The sequence below is a fragment of the Uloborus diversus genome, chromosome 6, assembly GCF_026930045.1.
Source record: "Uloborus diversus isolate 005 chromosome 6, Udiv.v.3.1, whole genome shotgun sequence".
NCBI lineage: Eukaryota > Metazoa > Arthropoda > Arachnida > Araneae > Uloboridae > Uloborus > Uloborus diversus.
This window is the reverse complement of record NC_072736.1, coordinates 140,891,320-140,910,673: the sequence shown is the minus strand read 5'-3', so window position 1 is coordinate 140,910,673 and position 19,354 is coordinate 140,891,320.

Genomic DNA, 19,354 nt, shown 5'->3' with positions numbered 1-19,354 from the left:
CGGGTTCGAATCCCGGCTCGGGCATGGACGTACTTTCTCTCTCATGTCCTTGTCCTTTCTGTGTGAGAATGTGTTGTTGTGCTGTGAATGGTTGCCTACCCTATAAACGGGTCCTTATGGCAAGTGTATACTGTAGAAGTCGGACTTCACACCAAATTACGGTACAGCTGGAAAAGTGAAGCAGCGCACCCCAAATTGCTGGCACACGACAACAGCAACATACATTTGAAACTACAAACTAAGCCATACTTTAATTAAGAGGGCTTAATATTATATTCCCACTAATCATTAAAATAGCTGTTTACACAATTAACAAAATTACTACTTTGATATTAAATTGGCCTCGATTTTTAAACATGAAAAGTTTATTTCTTTTTTTCGTGAAGAAGGAATTTTTTATTATTTTTATTTATGAGTAAAATAATTGGAACTTAACTGGGTCATTGTTTATGGTCACTTCTAGCAGGAACCACTTTCATACAAGAATAAAAAAAAGAAAACAAAAGGTTTCGAAATTGAAAAATATTTGCGTTCAAAAGTTTTCTGGTGAATGACCTTAATAGCAAATTTTCAGTAAGAAACTAATAGCAAGGGTTTTTTTTTTCCTTTCTTTGATCATTTAGGAGTTTAGAAATTTCTTACGCATTAAAAATTAAAATATGTGTAGATAAAAAGGTTGTTTCATTTCGGTAATATAGACAACATTAACTGCACTGTGTAAAAAGTTTTGCTTTTTTAAGTATCTGCATCTGTAGAAGAAACTTTTATTTTATCTATTAATTTAAAGCAAGCATTCATTTACCTTCAACACAACAACATACCACACAAACATAATACATAATTTATTCCTTTTGGTAAATAATATAAATTAAGGATTTTGAAATGTATACGATCAGCAAGCATGAAGATAAATTTTTAATTCACATCAACATCAGGCACGATCTTTTCACGTTGACAACAGCATGTATTAATGAATTAAATTCTAAAAATTTCAGAAATATTTATTAAAACGTACGTTAAAAGTAATTTTAGAACTAATGTACATAAAAAAAAAAACAGAATTTTGTCAATCTGTCCACAATAGTTAATAAAGCTCCCAAGAAAGCGCAGACGATATTAAAAAATTGTAAACCCGTTTTCCTCTTTGAATATATATTTTTAAAAAAATATTCATTTTTCATCAAAAAACTATGATTACAAAACAGAAAATTAAGAGAGGTAACCTCCACTCCCCCCCCCCCCTTCAGAACCTAGTTGTACAATTTCAAAGCAGACGATAATTTTAATAGTTAGTGACGTCAGAGTGCGTTACCCGATCAGTTTTGGCTATTATATACATGAAAACGAGGAAGAATAATAAAAGAAATATCCTCAGAAAGATACATAGCTTTCTTCCCTAAAATGTTGCTAGGCTAGAAGATATTTCTTCACTGCTCATTTTGTATAAACACATAAAGTGCAAATAATGAGTTTTAAAAGGCAATACAATAGACCTTAGATTTACGCGGGGGTTACGTTCCACGGAAATGCCGCGTAAATCGAAACCGCTTAAATTGAGACCTAATAGCAGTGTTAAAATAGGAGTTAGGTTCCGTAGGTAAAACGAGCTGATGATCAGCACATGACTTCCTTTTACTTCTAATTCAATGTCATTTCCCCATTATTAGCAGTTTTAATGTGATTCAATTGTTTATTCTCTAAATATCACCAACAGTGGCCAAATTGAAATCAAATTTAAAATTAAAAAAATCACCAAATTTTTCGCCAAGTTGGCGACAAAATTTGGCGACCAAAAGACTGGCGATATATTGCCAAGTGTCCGACACCACTTGAGTTTACACCGAAATTAACAATGATTTCCCCCAAAAAGGAGCAAAGACCCCCTTAGGAACATCCGAATGCAACCAAAAGATAAGGTGCACAACTAGGCCGCACTAGGAGTCTACGTACCAAATTTCAACTTTATAGGACATACCGTTTTTAAATTATGCAAGATACATACACACATACGCACATACATACGTACATACGGATGTCACGAGAAAATTCATGGTAATTAACTCGGGGGTCGTCAAAATGGATATTTCGGGTGTCTGTAGGATCCTAGGCATATGTCCACGTGCGGTCGGGTCGAGAAAACACTCAACATTCATTCGGGGGTGAGAAAAATGGAAATAAAGGCCGATTTTTGAGTGAAAATTTTTTCGCGAATACAATACTTCCTTTTTCGTAAAAAGAAGTAAAAATACGTCATTCTAGTGATGACTAATTGTATAATAAGTTTAATGTGTACTTATATCGATTTTTATGCACATTAGATTAGTGTTTTCTTTATAAAGAAAACACTAATCTCGTGTTTTTTTTATAAAGAAGAGCTAGCTATGATAGTCCTCTGGCGGTCATTAAGAATTTTTCTCTGTAGTTCTTTGCAGAGCATTAACGCAACCATGATCACTTTTATCTGTCAATCATCAAATGTTATCTGTTTGCATTGCCGCACCTGCTTAAAACCGAAACTCATCCGCGTAAAATAAGATAAAGTTGTCAAATCTTAAACCGCGAATAATCAAAACCGCGTAAAATAAACCCGCGTAAAACAAGGGTCTACTATACTTCTATCTTATTTTTATTCCATGTGAAGATCGTACGCATTCGCACTTGATTTTAATTCTATAAAAAACGTACAATGTATAAAGAAGCATCGTTAAAGATAGAGTAGCTTGTGTTTTGTCTGTAAATTGTAGTTCTTATTTTCACTGTGCTGATTAATAAAAAGCTTTGAGTGATTTAGAATTCGCGGCATGTTTCGGTCTAATGTGTTCTCATTAGTGTCCTGATAGAAATCGCAAAAAACGTTAAAGAAAAAAGATAAAATTGAGACGTAAATAAAAAAAAAATTATTCGTTTGAAAAGTTAAAAAGAGTTATTCTTCTGAGTGGATTTTGATGAAAAATATGCATGTAGCGAAAACGAAGCTTTATTTCAAGCACTTCGTGAAGATTTCTTCAGAGTTGTTATCTTTACTTCAAATACTTTTTACAGTCGTTAAATTAAAAAAAAAATAAGAATAGAAAATTCTTGATCTTAAAAGACGTAATTGTGACAGAAATCAGCGATTAGATCAGAAAATATAACAAATTAAAAGGTATATATTTGAAAATACATAAATAAATAAAATAAATACGTAAATAAAAAAATAAATAAGAAAATACTCTTAGCTCTTGAGTTGATTGAGATTTTAATTCACACTTGATCAAGTTGAAAAAAACCTAGAATGCGGTCTTATGTGCTCAAGTGAAGACGTGATTCGAAATACATTTCTGATTGGAAAACCTAGTATGCATCAGGTTGAGGTCAGAAGAAATAATATTTTACGTGTGCAAATTCTACAGTTAAAATAAGTTGTGTTTTAACGTCCTAAAAATGTGGAAAATATTCAAAGTTAATAAATATTTATATCTTTAAATAGCGCAGGACTTTCAGAGTTTGAAAAAGGTCAAATTTCAATTTTCGTTTTTATTGTAATAGATAAAATTAGAATTTTTGATCAAATACCATTGGTCCTTTATCATATACCTGTAAAAACCCTCTCTTCATCTATATGCAAAATCACTTAGGCTTTTTGATTTTTCAAGCAGCACTAAATCTGCAAACTTTCAAAAAATGAACCAAAACTTGACAGCTTTAGCTTTTTTTGCACATAAACTGCAAAAGAAAAAATACTGTTAAGTTTGTATTTTTCACACACTTTACAAAAAATGTGCTCTGTGCATCACTTTGTTGGTAATGCAAATGTATTTTCATACATTAACAACCCGGAACTCACCATGAGGACGTGCATGCATTCCATGCTCCATTCAGCCCTTAACATCTACCCAGCAAAGGAGGTCAGTTATTTACAGAATTTGCATATTATCATAATATTTATATTTACACTATATTTTACTTTACAACATATTTTTTACATTAAAAATTACTACATTGATTCGAAGTTCTTCCGTCGACCATGACGTGGCTATTACTTTCATGTAATTTTTAAATTCTGTATGTCCTAGGTTGGGACAAGAGATTATTTGTCTTAGATTTGGGTAAGCTCTTTACACGAAATAGTCGGAAAGATCGACACATTTTATTTTATTTCACACATTAATATTTATTTTTTAGTCTGCTTTACTAGAAAATAAAAATAAAAAAGAGGAGGCATATTTTCTCGCCCATATCTACGCTTTAGATGCGTTTTATAGGTTTTTTGCAAATTTGTGAATTTGACTTCAAATAGTTAATCATTGTTTTGCATTCTCTTAGTAAGAAAGCTTGTCAGCATTATCAATAAAAGCCAAAAGAATAGAATTTTTCAAAATTAAAGTAGCTCTAAGTCAAAAACCAAAAGGAGCACTCATATTAAAAAAATATCTTCCATATTTCTCCCTGTATACACATATCATGTATTAGTAAAAGATTTTTTTTATCTGGAGGAAAGCAAAAATAAGTGATGTAAGCACTTTCTAAAGACTTCATACCAGGTTAATCATATTTTCGTTGTATCAAGTAATGCTTAGTATTGAATGACACTTCCTCATGAAGAATTTTGATTGAAAACAGATGCAGAACTTTGCGTGATTGATAATGTCAATGTCCTGAAAACAAGAACATATTTCCCGTTTGCTGAACAAGCTCAATACTATATAATTCATTTTGATTTTTGCTGCTCTAAGTATTAGGTGAAGAAAAAAACTTTAAAAAATTGAAACCAGACTACAGAAAAAAAAACACTAAAAGGTTGGAAACAAGGTAGGTGCTCTTTGATGTAACCGTCTTAGTGAGTAAAACAAGTTTTTTGGTTTGTTAGATCTTCCTATTTATTTATTTCGATTGAAATCCTCTGTCACTTTCACATTAATAACATTATAATTCAATTCAAATACCGTTGCCATGCGTTGTGAACCACAGTGTTTTTTTTTTTTTTTTTTAAATCAGCGCACGACTACAGCATTTTAATTGAATTATAATGTTATTAATGTGAAAGTGACAGAGGCTTTCAATAGAACTTAATAAATAGGAATATCGAACATACCAAATAACTTGTTTTACTCAATAAGACGATTTCATCAAGGAGCACCTACCTTGTTTCCTACCTTTTAGTGTTTTGTGCCGTCCGTAGTCGGGTTTCAGTTTTTTTAAAACATTTTTGTATTTCAATGTTCTCCGCTTTAACCTGTGATGGACAAAAATAATAGCGATAGTAATACACACTTATAACAAGCAAGCATTTTAGTTTGGTATACAATAATGGTAATTTTAATGTATTGCTATTATTTCAAACTAATTGAAATTTTTTAACTATAAATTATTGATCTTACTTAATAAAACTATCGTAGTAATAAAAAAAACATGTTTTTTACCTTTTGTTTCCTTAGTCGAGTAATTAATTAATTCATTAAAAATTCAAGGTAAAAATATTGGTTAATATCGAGATTTATAAAGTAAAATTGACTTCTTGTTGAAGTCGGTTAAAATGTAGCCTATGTTACTCGGGTAATATTAACGAATCAATTGATACCTTATTCATAAGAATCGGATAAATAGTTTAGGTACTACGGTGAAACATACATAAATACAAAGACAGGTAAATTGAAAAAAAAAAAAAAAATAATAATAATTTGAATTTTGACATCTTGAATTCAAATTATGTTTTTCGCAATAACGAGTGTGTGTATGTAGACGTGTGTGTTTGTGTGTGGGGAGTATGTGTGTTTGTGTGTAGGGGTATGTGTATGTGTGTGTAGGTATGTGTGTTTGTGTCTGTGTGCTGGCATAAGTGTGTGGGTAGTAATGTATATGAATGTGTGTGGGGGGGATGTGTATGTGTGTGTAGGCATATGTGTTTGTGTATGTGTGCGTATGTGTTTGTGTGTAGTTGTGTATGTATGCGCGTGTGTGTAGGACATGGATGCAACCTGGAGACAGCTTTCGCTATAGGAGCAGCATCGTGAGGACCCGGTCGACGTCGATGGTGCAGAGGGTGGCGGTGGGAAAATAAAATCAAAGGACGTCAAAACAGTCAAGTGAGAACAATAAGCAATCGTGATTGCTCAAAAAAAAAAAAAAAAAAAAGAGCGTCTCCTGCCACTGTTGAAATCGGTTAAAATGTACCTAATGTTACATGGGTCCCAAAAACGAATCACTAGACACCTTATTCATCAAAAACAGCTGAATAGTTCAGGTGCTATGTTGGAACATACATAAATACAGAACAATACATAGACATCTAAAAACACAACCCTTCCTTTTGATTTCTCCGTAGTCGCGTAACAAACACATAAAAATTAGAAACACATAACGTACCACATACGCTTGAAAACAAAAAATTATATATTTATATATATATATATATATATATATGTAAATATAGATCTTCCAACTCTCGTTGCTTACACAAATAAGACAAGTCCTTCTCTTCGACGACACTCACATTTAATTTCACACTACATTCAAGTACAAGTACGAACACACTTAAACACAAATAAAAAAACAACACTGCAAAACGAAAGTTCACAGCATCGGGCATCCTGCAATACTGGCGTCCTCGTCAGCATCACATCTACAGAACATCTACTTAAAAGGAAAACAGGAAAGATAAGAAAAAACAAATTAAACATAACATTAAAGGATGTTTGTAGACCAGGGTTTCATGTGGTCAGCTGTTGTACTAGTTTTGTTTGGTCCGTCGTGGTGTCTAATCTTCACGACATCATAGCGATCATGGGGCTTCACTGCTGTCACACAATACGGTCCGAAAAATTTCATTTTCAGTTTCAATCCAGGACCAAATTGAGTGCGCTGGATGGCTACTAAGTCATCTGTTTTATACTCGCGAGGTTTTTTCCTCTTTCGATTAAACTGACGACAGTTTTCTTGCTGTATTTTCAAGATATTGTTCTTAGCTTCTTCTCGTAGTTTTTCTCTGTCTGCCATAACACATTTAACAATTTCATCTTCTAACAACCTCTGAATTCTCACATCTTCTTTATTTTTCATCTTTACTCCAGTTAAAAGTTCGAATGGTGTAAACTTAGTACTCTTGGTTGTGCTACTGTTAATGATTCTCTGAACTGTAGCTACGTGTTTGTACCAGTGCTGCGGGTTATCGAGAGAAAGTTTTGAAAGAACTGGAATCAATATTGCGTGAATTCTTTCAATTTGTCCGTTCCCACGAGGAATTCCTGTCGTTATTTTAACATGCTCTATACCTTCATTAGTACAATAATCTTCAAACATCTGAGATGTAAAAGCTGGACCTTTATCGGATATTATCCGCGATGGACTACCGAATACATTGTTCTGTAGCTGCAGTTTTTCAATAGCATTTTGAGATGATGTGATTTTACTGGATAAAACCATACAAATTTTGTAAACGCATCTACCACTGTAAAAATATGTTGGTACCGTTTGTTCGTGGACGGAAGAGGTCCTATAAAATCACAGTGATAAGTGTCTAAGGGGACATTATTCTTAGGGATTGGGTTTAGCATTCCTTCACCTTTTCCTCGCTTCTTATTGCATAAGATGCAGCTCACACAATTAGCTACTACAGTCTCTACTAATTTTCGTGCATTAGGAATATAAAAGTCTTGTTTAAGTACCTCCTCAGTTTTCGATGCAGAAAAGTGTCCTTGATTATGTTTGTTTTGTATAATTTGCAATTTCATACCTTCAGGTATAACTAACAATTCTCTGCCGTTTCCGTATTTATACACTACACCATTTTTAAGAAAATGACCGTTTTGTTCACCGTTTTGTTCAGTTAGTGTTTTAAGTGTTTTAACGTAGTCATCAAGTTCTTGAGCAGCTGCAATTTGTGTTGTAATTGCATCTTGCGAACGCGTTACTACGCAAGCAACATTACGGTCTTAAAGCATCAACATGCTTCATTCGTTCACCCTCCCTATGTTTAATTTCGAAATCAAATTCTTGTAAGAACATTACCCATCGTGCTATTTTTGGAGTAAGATCCTTCTAGTCCAATGTCTTTTGAAAAGCGCTACAATCTGTAATTATTTTGAATTTTGATCCCAGTAGATAGTGTCTAAACTTTTTTAGAGCTTCTATTACTGCGAGGGCCTCCAATTCATAACTGCAATACCTTTCTTGTGCGGGTGATGTTTTCTTACTGAAGTAATAAATTGGGTGAAATTGTCCTTGTAATTGATTGTTGTAATAAAATTGCTCCAAACCCATGACTACTAGCATCCGTGTGTAACTCTATAGGGGCTCCTTGGGTAAAAATATGTAAAACTGGCTTCTGTATCAACATTTCCTTAAGTTTAACAAATGATTCTTCTTGTTCACAATTAAATTCGAAGGGTTTGTTACCTCGCAGAAGATCGCTTAGGGGCTTGGCTATCTGCGCGTAATGCGGAATAAATTTTCTAAAGTATCCTTTAAGGCCTAAAAAACTTTGAACTTGCTTCAATGATTTTGGTCGAGGTAATTTTTGAACTGCATGTATTTTCGTCGGAGATGGTTGAATTGTGTTGTTTTCTATTATGTAGCCCAGAAATTCAATTCTTTTCTTCAAAATCTGAGATTTTCGGAAATTGAACTCTACTCCATACTAGGAAACTATTTTAAGAACTCGTTTCAATTTAATAAGTCCCTCTATTTCATTTTCTGATGGAATAATTAAATCATTCATATAAATAATGACTGTGTTGTCGCGCATTAAATCTCTGAATATATCGAAAATGTATCTCTGGAACACGTTCGGCGATACGGAAAGACCAAATGGAGCTTTTAAAAATTCATATTGACCCTTTGTTGTCACGAAGGCAGTATATTTGGTACTTTTCGGGTCAATGTCCACATGGAAAAACCAATTCTTTAAATCTAACGTTGTAAATACTTTAGCTTTTTCAAGATGATCCAAGAGATCTTCAATCAAAGGCAACGGAAATTTATCCTTTATAATTTTTTTGTTTAATTGTCGGTAATCAATGCATAGTCTGTATGTAAGTCTTTTTTACGACATAATACCAACGGCGCGCTATAGTTTGAAGAACTATGTTTTATTACTCCATTTCGTAACCATTCCTCAATCTGATCATCAACAATTTTTTGTTCCGCGAAAGAAATACGTCTGGGAGATAAACTAACAGGTTTATCGTCTGTCAAAGTTATATTCATTTTCACATCGGAATTCTTTATCTTGAGTGGTTTATAACAGTTAATTAATTCTAAGACCTCTGCTCTTAACTGTGTATTAGCAATATGAGTTAAATCTAACTCACGGATATTTATCCCGTTAACAAGTGTAGCTAAAACGTTGACGCAATCATTTTGTGATTTACTATCGTTTATTTCAATATCTTCTACACCCACTACTGAAGATTTACTTGGGTTTCTTACTCTTCCCTCCTTGGCCTCAGCTGGAAAACTTTGACCCTGCATTTTGGCTTTTGAATTAATTATGCCCTCTTCAACTGAAATGAGCGGATCATTTCTTCTCCCTGCCAAGGTCATTTCGCTTTGATCCCTTTTTTCTGCTAGCTGATTTGACATGGATACATTGATGGAAAAAAGATTAACTGAATAATTTTCTCGCAATCCTAGAACCTTTAAAGTAGATCCCGACAATGAAATATTAAGTTTGCTAATTACATCCATTCTAATTAAAATATCACGACAAAGATTTTTGAGAACAAACAGTTTCACTCGAATTTTAAAATTATCAACAACAATATCCGAATAAAAATAACCAATAGACTTGACATTTTCATTTCCAATACCATTTAATACTATATCACAAGGTATTAATTCAGGCTTTCCAAGATGCTCATAAAAATCGGATTTGGCAATTGACAAGTCTGATCCGGTGTCAAAAATTGCATTTACAACTTTATCCATAATTTGAATATTTTTGAACAATTTCTCATTGCTATTACTACATGTATTAATTGAAGGTTTATTTACCTCAATGATATTAACATTTTTATGACATTCATATTTCCGATGACCATATTCATTACATTTTTGGCACTTAATTCCCCTTGCTTTGTTAGGACACTGAGAAATTTTGTGACCCATAGCATTGCAACCAAAACATTTGATGTGTTGGTTTGAAGAGCTTGCTTGCGAACGAGCTGGCCATGGTTTAGTTTTACCTTCATATTTCAAATTATTTTGAATTTCATAGGATTTTGGATCTTTTGAAGTCGGTTTTTTAAGGTGAAATCTTTCAGTCTCATACTCATCTAGTTTACTTACTAAATCGGTTACTTTATTTAATTTTGGCAATTCCTCAACAAAATGATCTCTAGCTTCAAACGGTATTCTTCTCTTAATTTGATCAGCAACAAAAAGATCTTTTAATTCTTCAAAGTTGTCGATATCTAATCCATTAATCCATTCTTCAAGAAAGTTGTTCAATTCGTAAGCGTAATCACGCCAAGACGCATTTGCTTCTTTTTTATGAGTGAAGAAATTCTGCCTAAATTGCTCTGGTGAAAGTTTAAATCGCCTTAACAAGATCTTTTTAACATATTCATAATCGCTGGCTTGTGGCTCCGGTTCTCGCGCTACTAAATTAGCAATATCTAATGGTAGAAGGCCTAAAAGGTAAACTACCCAATTGTCTTTCGGAATGTCCAATCGACTTATTTGTTTTTCAAATAATGAAAAATAAATGCTCAAGTTACTGTTTTTATCGAAACGAGACATAAGCTTAGAAGTGTCAATTTGAGGTGACGGTGTTAAACTTGTAAGCTTTTTAGATTCTAATTCTAATCTCTTTAATTCATATTCCCTATCCTCGAGTTCCGATTTTGCTTTTTCATCCTTTTCATCCTGCATTCGCTCGAGAATAGCTCTAGTAAACTCTTCATCATATTCTTTATCACTCGTTATTATTTTTACTAAATCTGCTACTTTAGGGTTTTGACCGACTGTCAGCCCAAGCTCGTCAACTAGAGTAAGAAGATCATTTTTTCTAACTCTGGCTAGGTACGCCATATTTCAAAATTACAGAACTTGGATAAACACAGTAAAAATAAATCAGTAAAAAGTACTCACGGCCACTTCTTGAGACTTTCCGGAACTATATCCGAATTCTATACCAATTCCATCCTAATTCCATCCAAATTCGACCTTAATTCCATTCTGGTCGGGCCCCCATGTAAATATAGATCTTCCAACTCTCGTTGCTTACACAATTTCGATTTCGATTTCGATTCCGAGTCACAACTGACTACAACTGTATTTATGTCGAGGACTGCATACTAAGTGCCTTGCCTCCATTATTTTTTTATACCGATAGATGGAAGTACCATCACCGGATCGAACAGTTAATGAGAATTTAGAACTAGACCAGGAGCTAATAGCTACCTGGTGCTAGCACCCCCAGAGGTATCGTTTCACTTGGAGGACATTGAGACCACGAGCATATTTGACGTCGCCCAGTCCCCTTTAATGACGACGGTGGGTCTTCGACCATCGAGGTTTGAACTCAAGACCCTCCGGCCCCGAATCCGAAACTCTACCGATCGGGCTACCACGGCCCATTGCTTACACAAATAAGACAAGTCCTTCTCTTCGACGACACTCACATTTAATTTCACACTACATTCAAGTACAAGTACGAACACACTTAAACACAAATAAAAAAACAACACTGCAAAACGAAAGTTCACACACACACACACACACACACAGACACACACACACACATATATATATATATATATATATATATATTAGGGTGGTCCTTATTTTTGAAGTTGTAGATATTTTTCGCGACGCCGCCTCAATTTGTTCCATTATACAAATAAATGATCCTTGCAAAATTTTAAGTCAATCCATGAATATTAACCCGTGCCCCTAGGGCCCCCTTTTTTGAGTTTCGAAGAAAAAATTGTGGATTTTCTAATTTTTTTATGTGAAAGTTTTCATTAGTTTCATATTTAAAGTAATTTTGAACCTGAATAGATGTTGCTACTTCCAGACTGACCATTCTCTTACTTTCATTGTGTAAAATTTTACATGTTACAGAGGCCTCATATACACTAATGGCCTTGGGTCAGCCATACCGCTATTTTGCGCTCGGTTCAAACCAAGCGGCAGGGGAACATTTCTCTCAACCAATATACACACAAGGGATTCTAAAGACCATTAATGAATGGTCTAGGAGATTAATGAATGGTCTTTGACGATAACAAATTGCCTCCTCCAGGCTTTGGGGGTATTGCTTTAAAAAAATTCCTGTGTATGTTATTGGTGTGGCAAATAGGGTCGCTAGATTTCAGTGCTATAAATATAATACTGGCAATTATATTTTAATTCGCTGTTCTTTAGTTATAAATATACTTAAATGTTTATGCAATTTTTAATTCTTAAGGTATAAATTTTGAAAAATACTCGATTACTCTAACATAAAAATATACTGTGTTTTCCATACCTAAAATATAAATTTAAAAAATGTTTAGATCGGAATAATGTAAAAATTTATGCTTTAAATTAATTTTCTTCTATTTCAGTACATATACCTTTATTATAATCAAAATTTTTTTGCAATTCACAAGATTTAGAAACCGAAATGGGTATCTATCCTAACTTGTTGAAACTTTTTTCTATATCTGTTCTACTACAACGAAAAAAAGCTTAGCAACTATTGATATCGGCTCACCTTTCATCACTGTTAGACAAATGCCGTATTAGGGACAAAGATGCCGTTCATTTTTTCACAGCCTATGTAGATGCAGTAAATTTAAATCCAAATGACCTTGTGATCAATTGGACATCCCTTAAGAGAGCAAGAGAAAATCTTCGAGAGGTAAGATCAAATTTCATGAATTTAGATTTTTTTCGTTCCAGATGTAACTGAAAAAAAAAACCCGCCGATAAAGTGGAAACAATTTAAATTGACCTTACTTGAAGAGAAAGTCCATAAATGCTGTTTTACAGTTAAACGCTGTATGAAGATATGATTTTTCGCAGCAACCCAATTTAGGCTCTTTTAAATAATATAATGTGTCTAAAAAAACTAGCAGCGTACAAAATGATGACAAACATGCAGCAAAAGCAGTGATTGGAAAATTCATAAATCACTTATGGTATTTAGGGGATGAATTAGTCGCTTTGTCCGTACTGGATGAATTAATTAACTTTGAAGATATTAAAAGACTACTCCAAAAAAAAGCTTGCTGATAAGGAAGATGTGTCTGATGACTGTATAAAAATTTTTAGATAACAGTAGATGATTTGGAATAATTCCTTAGTAAAGATATTCCTCTTTATAGAATCAATTACAAGTCAATAAAACTGTTTGATAAGTTACAAACACCAAAAGATGTTTTCCTATTTGATCCTGATTCGTGGCAAAATGAAGGAAACTATTTAAAAGGAAGAGGTATCGTTAAAATACTGAAAGTTGTGAATGATGCAACTGAAAGAGGAGCACAATTAATCGAAGAAGTTCACAATCAATTTACCAAATTTGAGTCACAAAAGCAATTTAGTTTACAGACAGTCTAAGACTCGGAAGAAAATGCATAGATTGAAATACATTGAGAAAAGCGTATGATTAAGGTAAAGTTTCTAAAGCACTATTTCATTCTTATTCAATGTAAAATCTTTAAATGATATGAAGTAATTAAATAGATTAATTTTAGTGCTACCTCGCTGTAAAAATATTTTGCAAACCTAGGAGAAGCGATGTACGGGATCTAGAGTAAAAACTGGATTTGTGGGAAAATTATTAAAAGTGTTAAAGTTCAACGCCCTAGGGGCACGTGTTATTATTAACCGATCGAGTTCAAATTTTGCACAGATTACTTTTTATTATAGTGTCACAAAACTAGGGGGCATCACTTGTTGAAGTCCGAAAAAAATATTTTCCCATATAACTAAGGACCACCCTAATATATATATATATATATATATATATATATATATATATATATATATATATATATATATATATATATATTGTTACAAATCCTGTAAATAGTAATTATTGTAGGAACGTAACCTGTAAATAGTTTCCCGTAATGAATATACATCCCCTTTTTCATATGGCTAAAGTATACGACCCCTATTTGCTTTTTGTTCATTGATAAAAATTTGACAACGGTCTACTACTTTACAGAAGCGTGTGGAATATTTGAGAAATTTCTTTTCGGTGTATTTAAGCCGTTAGCGATGGATAAACAGTTTAGTTTCGATTGATATTTCGAACTGAGAAGATTTTTGCTCTGTTTATAGCGAGGCATTTCGCTGTGTTGTTTTCGTATTTGGAAGTAAATACGTGTGTAAACGTTGAGTTTACGGTGTTGTGTGATAATTGCTTAATTGCTGATGAATAATTTAGCAGTTGTTGAAGATCTTTCCTGTACATAGTGTAAATAAATTTCCTGTGTTTTTATCAAGAACTGTGTCTTCATTTCAAGAAAGTGGAAGTCGCACCGAATCCGTTACAATTTGGCGCCCAACGTGGGGCTTCTTCTGGACTTTCTTGGAGTAAGTGTGACTTTGGACATTTTTTTTCGTAAAGACTTTTTTTGAATTAGGACTTTATTTTTATGGTGATTACTCGCGCAATGGATGAACAATTAAAACAACTTCTTGACGCAATCACCTCTGTGAAAAATGATATGGCGGCTAATCAAAACCAATTGAAAAGTGATTTAACGGTGCTGAAAAATGACCTAGTTTCTAACCAAGAGGAAATTAAAAATGATCTTACTTCGGTAAAGACTGTGATGGAAAATAAATTTAATGAGATAGAGCATCGAGTTGATGCTATTGAAGGAAAGTTTGAGGCAGTTGAAGGCCGATTCATCGCAGTGGAAAATAAAATCGAAGAGAAATTTGAAGAAAAATTAAGTTCCGTTGAAGGCCGATGCAATGCTGTAGAAAATAAACTGGAAGAAGAAGATAGAAAATTTCATCAACTTAAAGAAGACATCTTTAAAGACCTGGAAAGGAGATTGGCGACCGCGGAAAGCAACTCTGTACAGTTTGGCGCTCCCACATCGGTTGCTCGACCGTCCATTAAACTTGCCACATTTGATGGGAAAAGTTCGTGGCAGGTGTACAAGACCCAATTCATGATAGTGGCGGAAGCGAACGGATGGGACTCTGCTACCAAGGCCTGCCATCTTGCAGCATCCCTGAGAGGTGACGCAGCGGACATTCTTCAGACGCTTCCGGACAGCCAGCGCCTGGATTTCGCCGCCCTCACATCTGCGTTGGAGCTTCGCTTCGGTGAGAAGTGCCAGAAAGATTTCAGCCGACTCCAGTTGAAGTCCCGTTTCCAGAAAACCGGGGAAACCCTGCAAGAGCTAGCGGCGGACGTCGAGAGACTGTCTCATCTTGCTTTTTGCGACTGTCCTGCGGATGTTCGAGACAACCTGGCACTCAACTACTACATCGACGGGGTTCGAGATCCGGAAATCCAGAAAGCTCTACGGATGGCGGATGTCAAAGACCTGAGTTCTGCTGTTGTGTATGCGATGAAGTTGGAGGCCGCCCAGCAAGCAACCCGCAAAGATCGCCATTCAGTCCGCGGCGTGAAAACTGATGAGTCTGATCCGGTTTCGTCACGCTTTGCTGAACTGGAAAAGCAAATAAAAGAAATTGCAGGGATCCTCAAAAGGACTTCGGCTCCCAAGTACCAAAATGGACAATCACTTAAGTGCTGGAAATGTGGCGGCGAGGGTCACTTACGAAGAAACTGTGAAGCTCGCCAAGAAACCAGAGGGAAGAGCACCTCTCCCTCCCAGGTCCAGGAAAACTAAGCCATGGCAATCTCGCGGGGCGGAGGTCGCCAAATTGGAATGAGCCCCATCTTAAAGTTTTCCAGATTTCATCGACGAGTGGCGGCAGTAATGGACTGTTTGTTTACGCATATGTAAACGGGTTTCCCTGCGAACTGATTATTGACACTGGAGCCAATGTTACAATCATTAGAACAGATGTGGCTCGTCAATTTGGACTCAACATTCTATGGACGCCGCCCTGCGTTACCCTCCAAACTGTGACAGGTGACAAGATCGAGATTGAAGGTAAAGTGAACTTAGAAATTGTGTTTGGAAATGCCACTTACCATCATACAGCATTCGTTGCTGCTATCACAGACCCCTTCATTCTCGGATTGGACTTTTTAAAGAAATATGACTTCAACCTCGACTTCAAGACTAATGAGCTGCACTCGATAAGAGAAGACATAGCCGTTTTCCTCGCAGAAAGTGATGTAAAATCCGCTCATCAAATAATAGCCCAAACAGATTTATCGATTCCCTCAAGGTCAGAATCATTAATACCTGGCTCCATTGAAGAAAGCAATAGTTTTCGATTTGGACTCGTTGAATACCCCAACCTAAACAATAACCTAAAAGGAGTGCTGGTAGCATCTACGCTTGTGGACCTTTCTAAGGATGTAATTCCTGTAAGAGTCGCCAACGTGAGTGAAAGGCCAAGGAATATTCGGAAAGGTGAAGTGTTAGCAACTTGTACTCCAGTAAACTGCATCATTAGAAGAATCAATTCCCCCGAAACTGTGTCTTCTGAGTCCTTGACATCGAAGTTAATTGGGAGTGCGCCATTATCGAAAGATCAAAGAACTGCTGCGGAACAATTGGTGGACGACTTCAAGCATCTGTTTTCATCTACATCGGAGGATGTGGGCAGGACGAATTTAACGCAGCATCGGATCTACACTGGAAAACACCCCCCTATTAAACAGCATCCAAGACGACTACCGTTCGCCAAGAAGGAAGAGGTTGAGACCCTCCTGAAAGAGATGAAGGAGAATGATGTAATCGAACCCTCTTCCAGTCCTTGGGCCTCTCCCATCGTCTTAGTCCGAAAGAAAGATGGCTCCACCAGATTTTGTGTCGATTACCGACGGCTGAATGAAATCACCAAGAAAGACAGTTACCCTCTTCCACGGATAGACGACACCTTGGACACTCTTTCCGGACACAAGTGGTTTTCGACACTGGACTTGAAGAGCGGCTACTGGCAGGTTGAGATACACCCTGATGACCGAGAGAAGACAGCGTTTACAACTGGACAAGGCTTATGGCAGTTTAAAGTGATGCCCTTCGGCCTCTGCAATGCACCAGCTACGTTCGAGCGTCTTATGGAGACAGTGTTAAGAGGACTCTCTTACGAATCCTGTCTGGTCTACTTAGACGATATCATCATCGTGGGACGCAGCTTTGAAGAACATCTGGCAAATCTTAGGAAGGTGCTGCAAAGGCTTAAGGAAGCCAATCTGAAGTTAAGTCCGTCCAAATGTAATTTGTTCCGCCGGGAAGTGAACTATCTTGGTCACATCATCTCTTCTGAGGGTGTGCAAACCGATCCAGAGAAGGTATCTGCGGTCAAGAGTTGGAGTCGTCCCGAAAACATCCATCAGCTGCGAAGTTTCCTGGGGCTCTGCACGTACTATAGGAAGTTTGTGAAGGGTTTTTCCAACATTGCACGACCTTTGCATAAGCTGACGGAGATCAAGCAAAAGTTTGAATGGTCCAAAGAATGCGAAGATGCATTTCTACGACTGAAGGAGGCTTTAACATCAACGCCTATCCTCGCCTATCCTCAGCCTGAAAAACCCTTCATCCTGGACACTGATGCGAGCAACGAGGGCATCGGAGCTGTTTTATCCCAAGAAATTGACGGAGATGAACATGTCATCGCTTACTGGAGCAAATGCTTATCAAAGTCGGAGCGAAATTACTGCGTCACCAGAAAGGAGTTACTGGCCATAGTGAAAGCTGTAGAACACTTCCATCATTACCTCTACGGCCGAAAATTTCTGCTTCGGACAGATCATGCCTCGTTAACTTGGCTTTTGAACTTCAGGAATCCAGAAGGCCAGATAGCCAGGTGGATACAGCGGCTCCAGGAATATGACATGGAGATCAAGCATCGAAAAGGGTTATCTCACGGTAATGCTGACGCTTTATCAAGGAGACCCTGTCCTGAGAACTGCCACTATTGTTCCCGAATCGAGAAACAGTATGGACCGACTAGCCCTACCGCCTATCAGGTGACAGTGACTCCAATATCATCAGAACCTGATCCATGGAGTGACGACCAAGTTCGAAAAGATCAACTTGAAGACCCCGACATAAAACCAATTTTGGAGTTCATGGAAAGTGACAGTCGGCGACCTAGCTGGCAGGACGTTTCCATCTTTAGTCCTGCAACAAAAAGATACTGGGCTTTATGGAATTCACTCCATTTACGGAACGGCGTACTGTACCGAAAATGGGAATCTGATGACGGCAAAACGTCTAGGTGGCAGTTACTACTTCCCCGATCAAGGATTTCAGATGTTCTGAAAGAAATACATAGTAGTGCGACTGGAGGACATTTTGGTGTCTTGAAAACCCTTAATAAAGTTCGGGAGCGCTTCTTCTGGAGCAAGGCGAAGGATGACGTGGAGAAGTGGTGCCATTCTTGTGACGCCTGTGCTGCTCGAAAAGGACCGAAGAAGAGAAGCAGAGGGAAGCTACATCTGTACAACGTTGGAGCTCCTTTCGAACGAATTGGGATCGACATCCTGGGTCCTCTACCAAGAACTGCTGATGGGAACAAATACGTTCTTGTTTCCATCGACTATTTCACGAAATGGCCCGAAGCGTATCCCATTCCAGATCAAAAGCTACCACCGTAGCAGAGACTCTAGTCCAACATTGGATCTCGAGATATGGAACACCTTTGCAGATTCATTCCGACCAAGGGAGGAATTTCATCTCTGCTGTTTTTAAGGGCCTATGTCAAATTCTCGGAATTGAGAAAACTAGGACAACACCACTACACCCACAATCGGACGGCATGGTGGAGAGATTTAACCGCACAATCCTAAATAATCTCTCGCTTATGGTATCCAGAAATGTACAGGATTGGGACAAGAAGCTACCTTTGTTCCTGCTGGCCTACCGCAGTGCTGTCCACGAGACTACCGGATATGCCCCATCTCAGATGCTCTTCGGACGAGAGCTTCGGCTACCTTGTGATCTCGTCTTCGGTCGTCCTCCGGATGCGCCTGCATCGCCTGAGGAGTACATCCAGGATCTCCAGGCCCGGTTGGAAGACGTTCATAACTTCGCACGAGAGCGAATCAACATCGCGGCGGAGAAGATGAAGACCCGATACGACACAAGGTCTACTGGACATGAATTCAACGAAGGCGACAAGGTTTGGTTATGGAATCCCATCCGACGGAAAGGTCTGTCACCCAAATTGCAGTCGCATTGGGATGGACCCTACAAAGTCCTTAACCGACTGAATGACGTCGTAGTGAGGATCCAAAAATCACCTAATGCAAAACCTAGGGTTGTACATTATGATC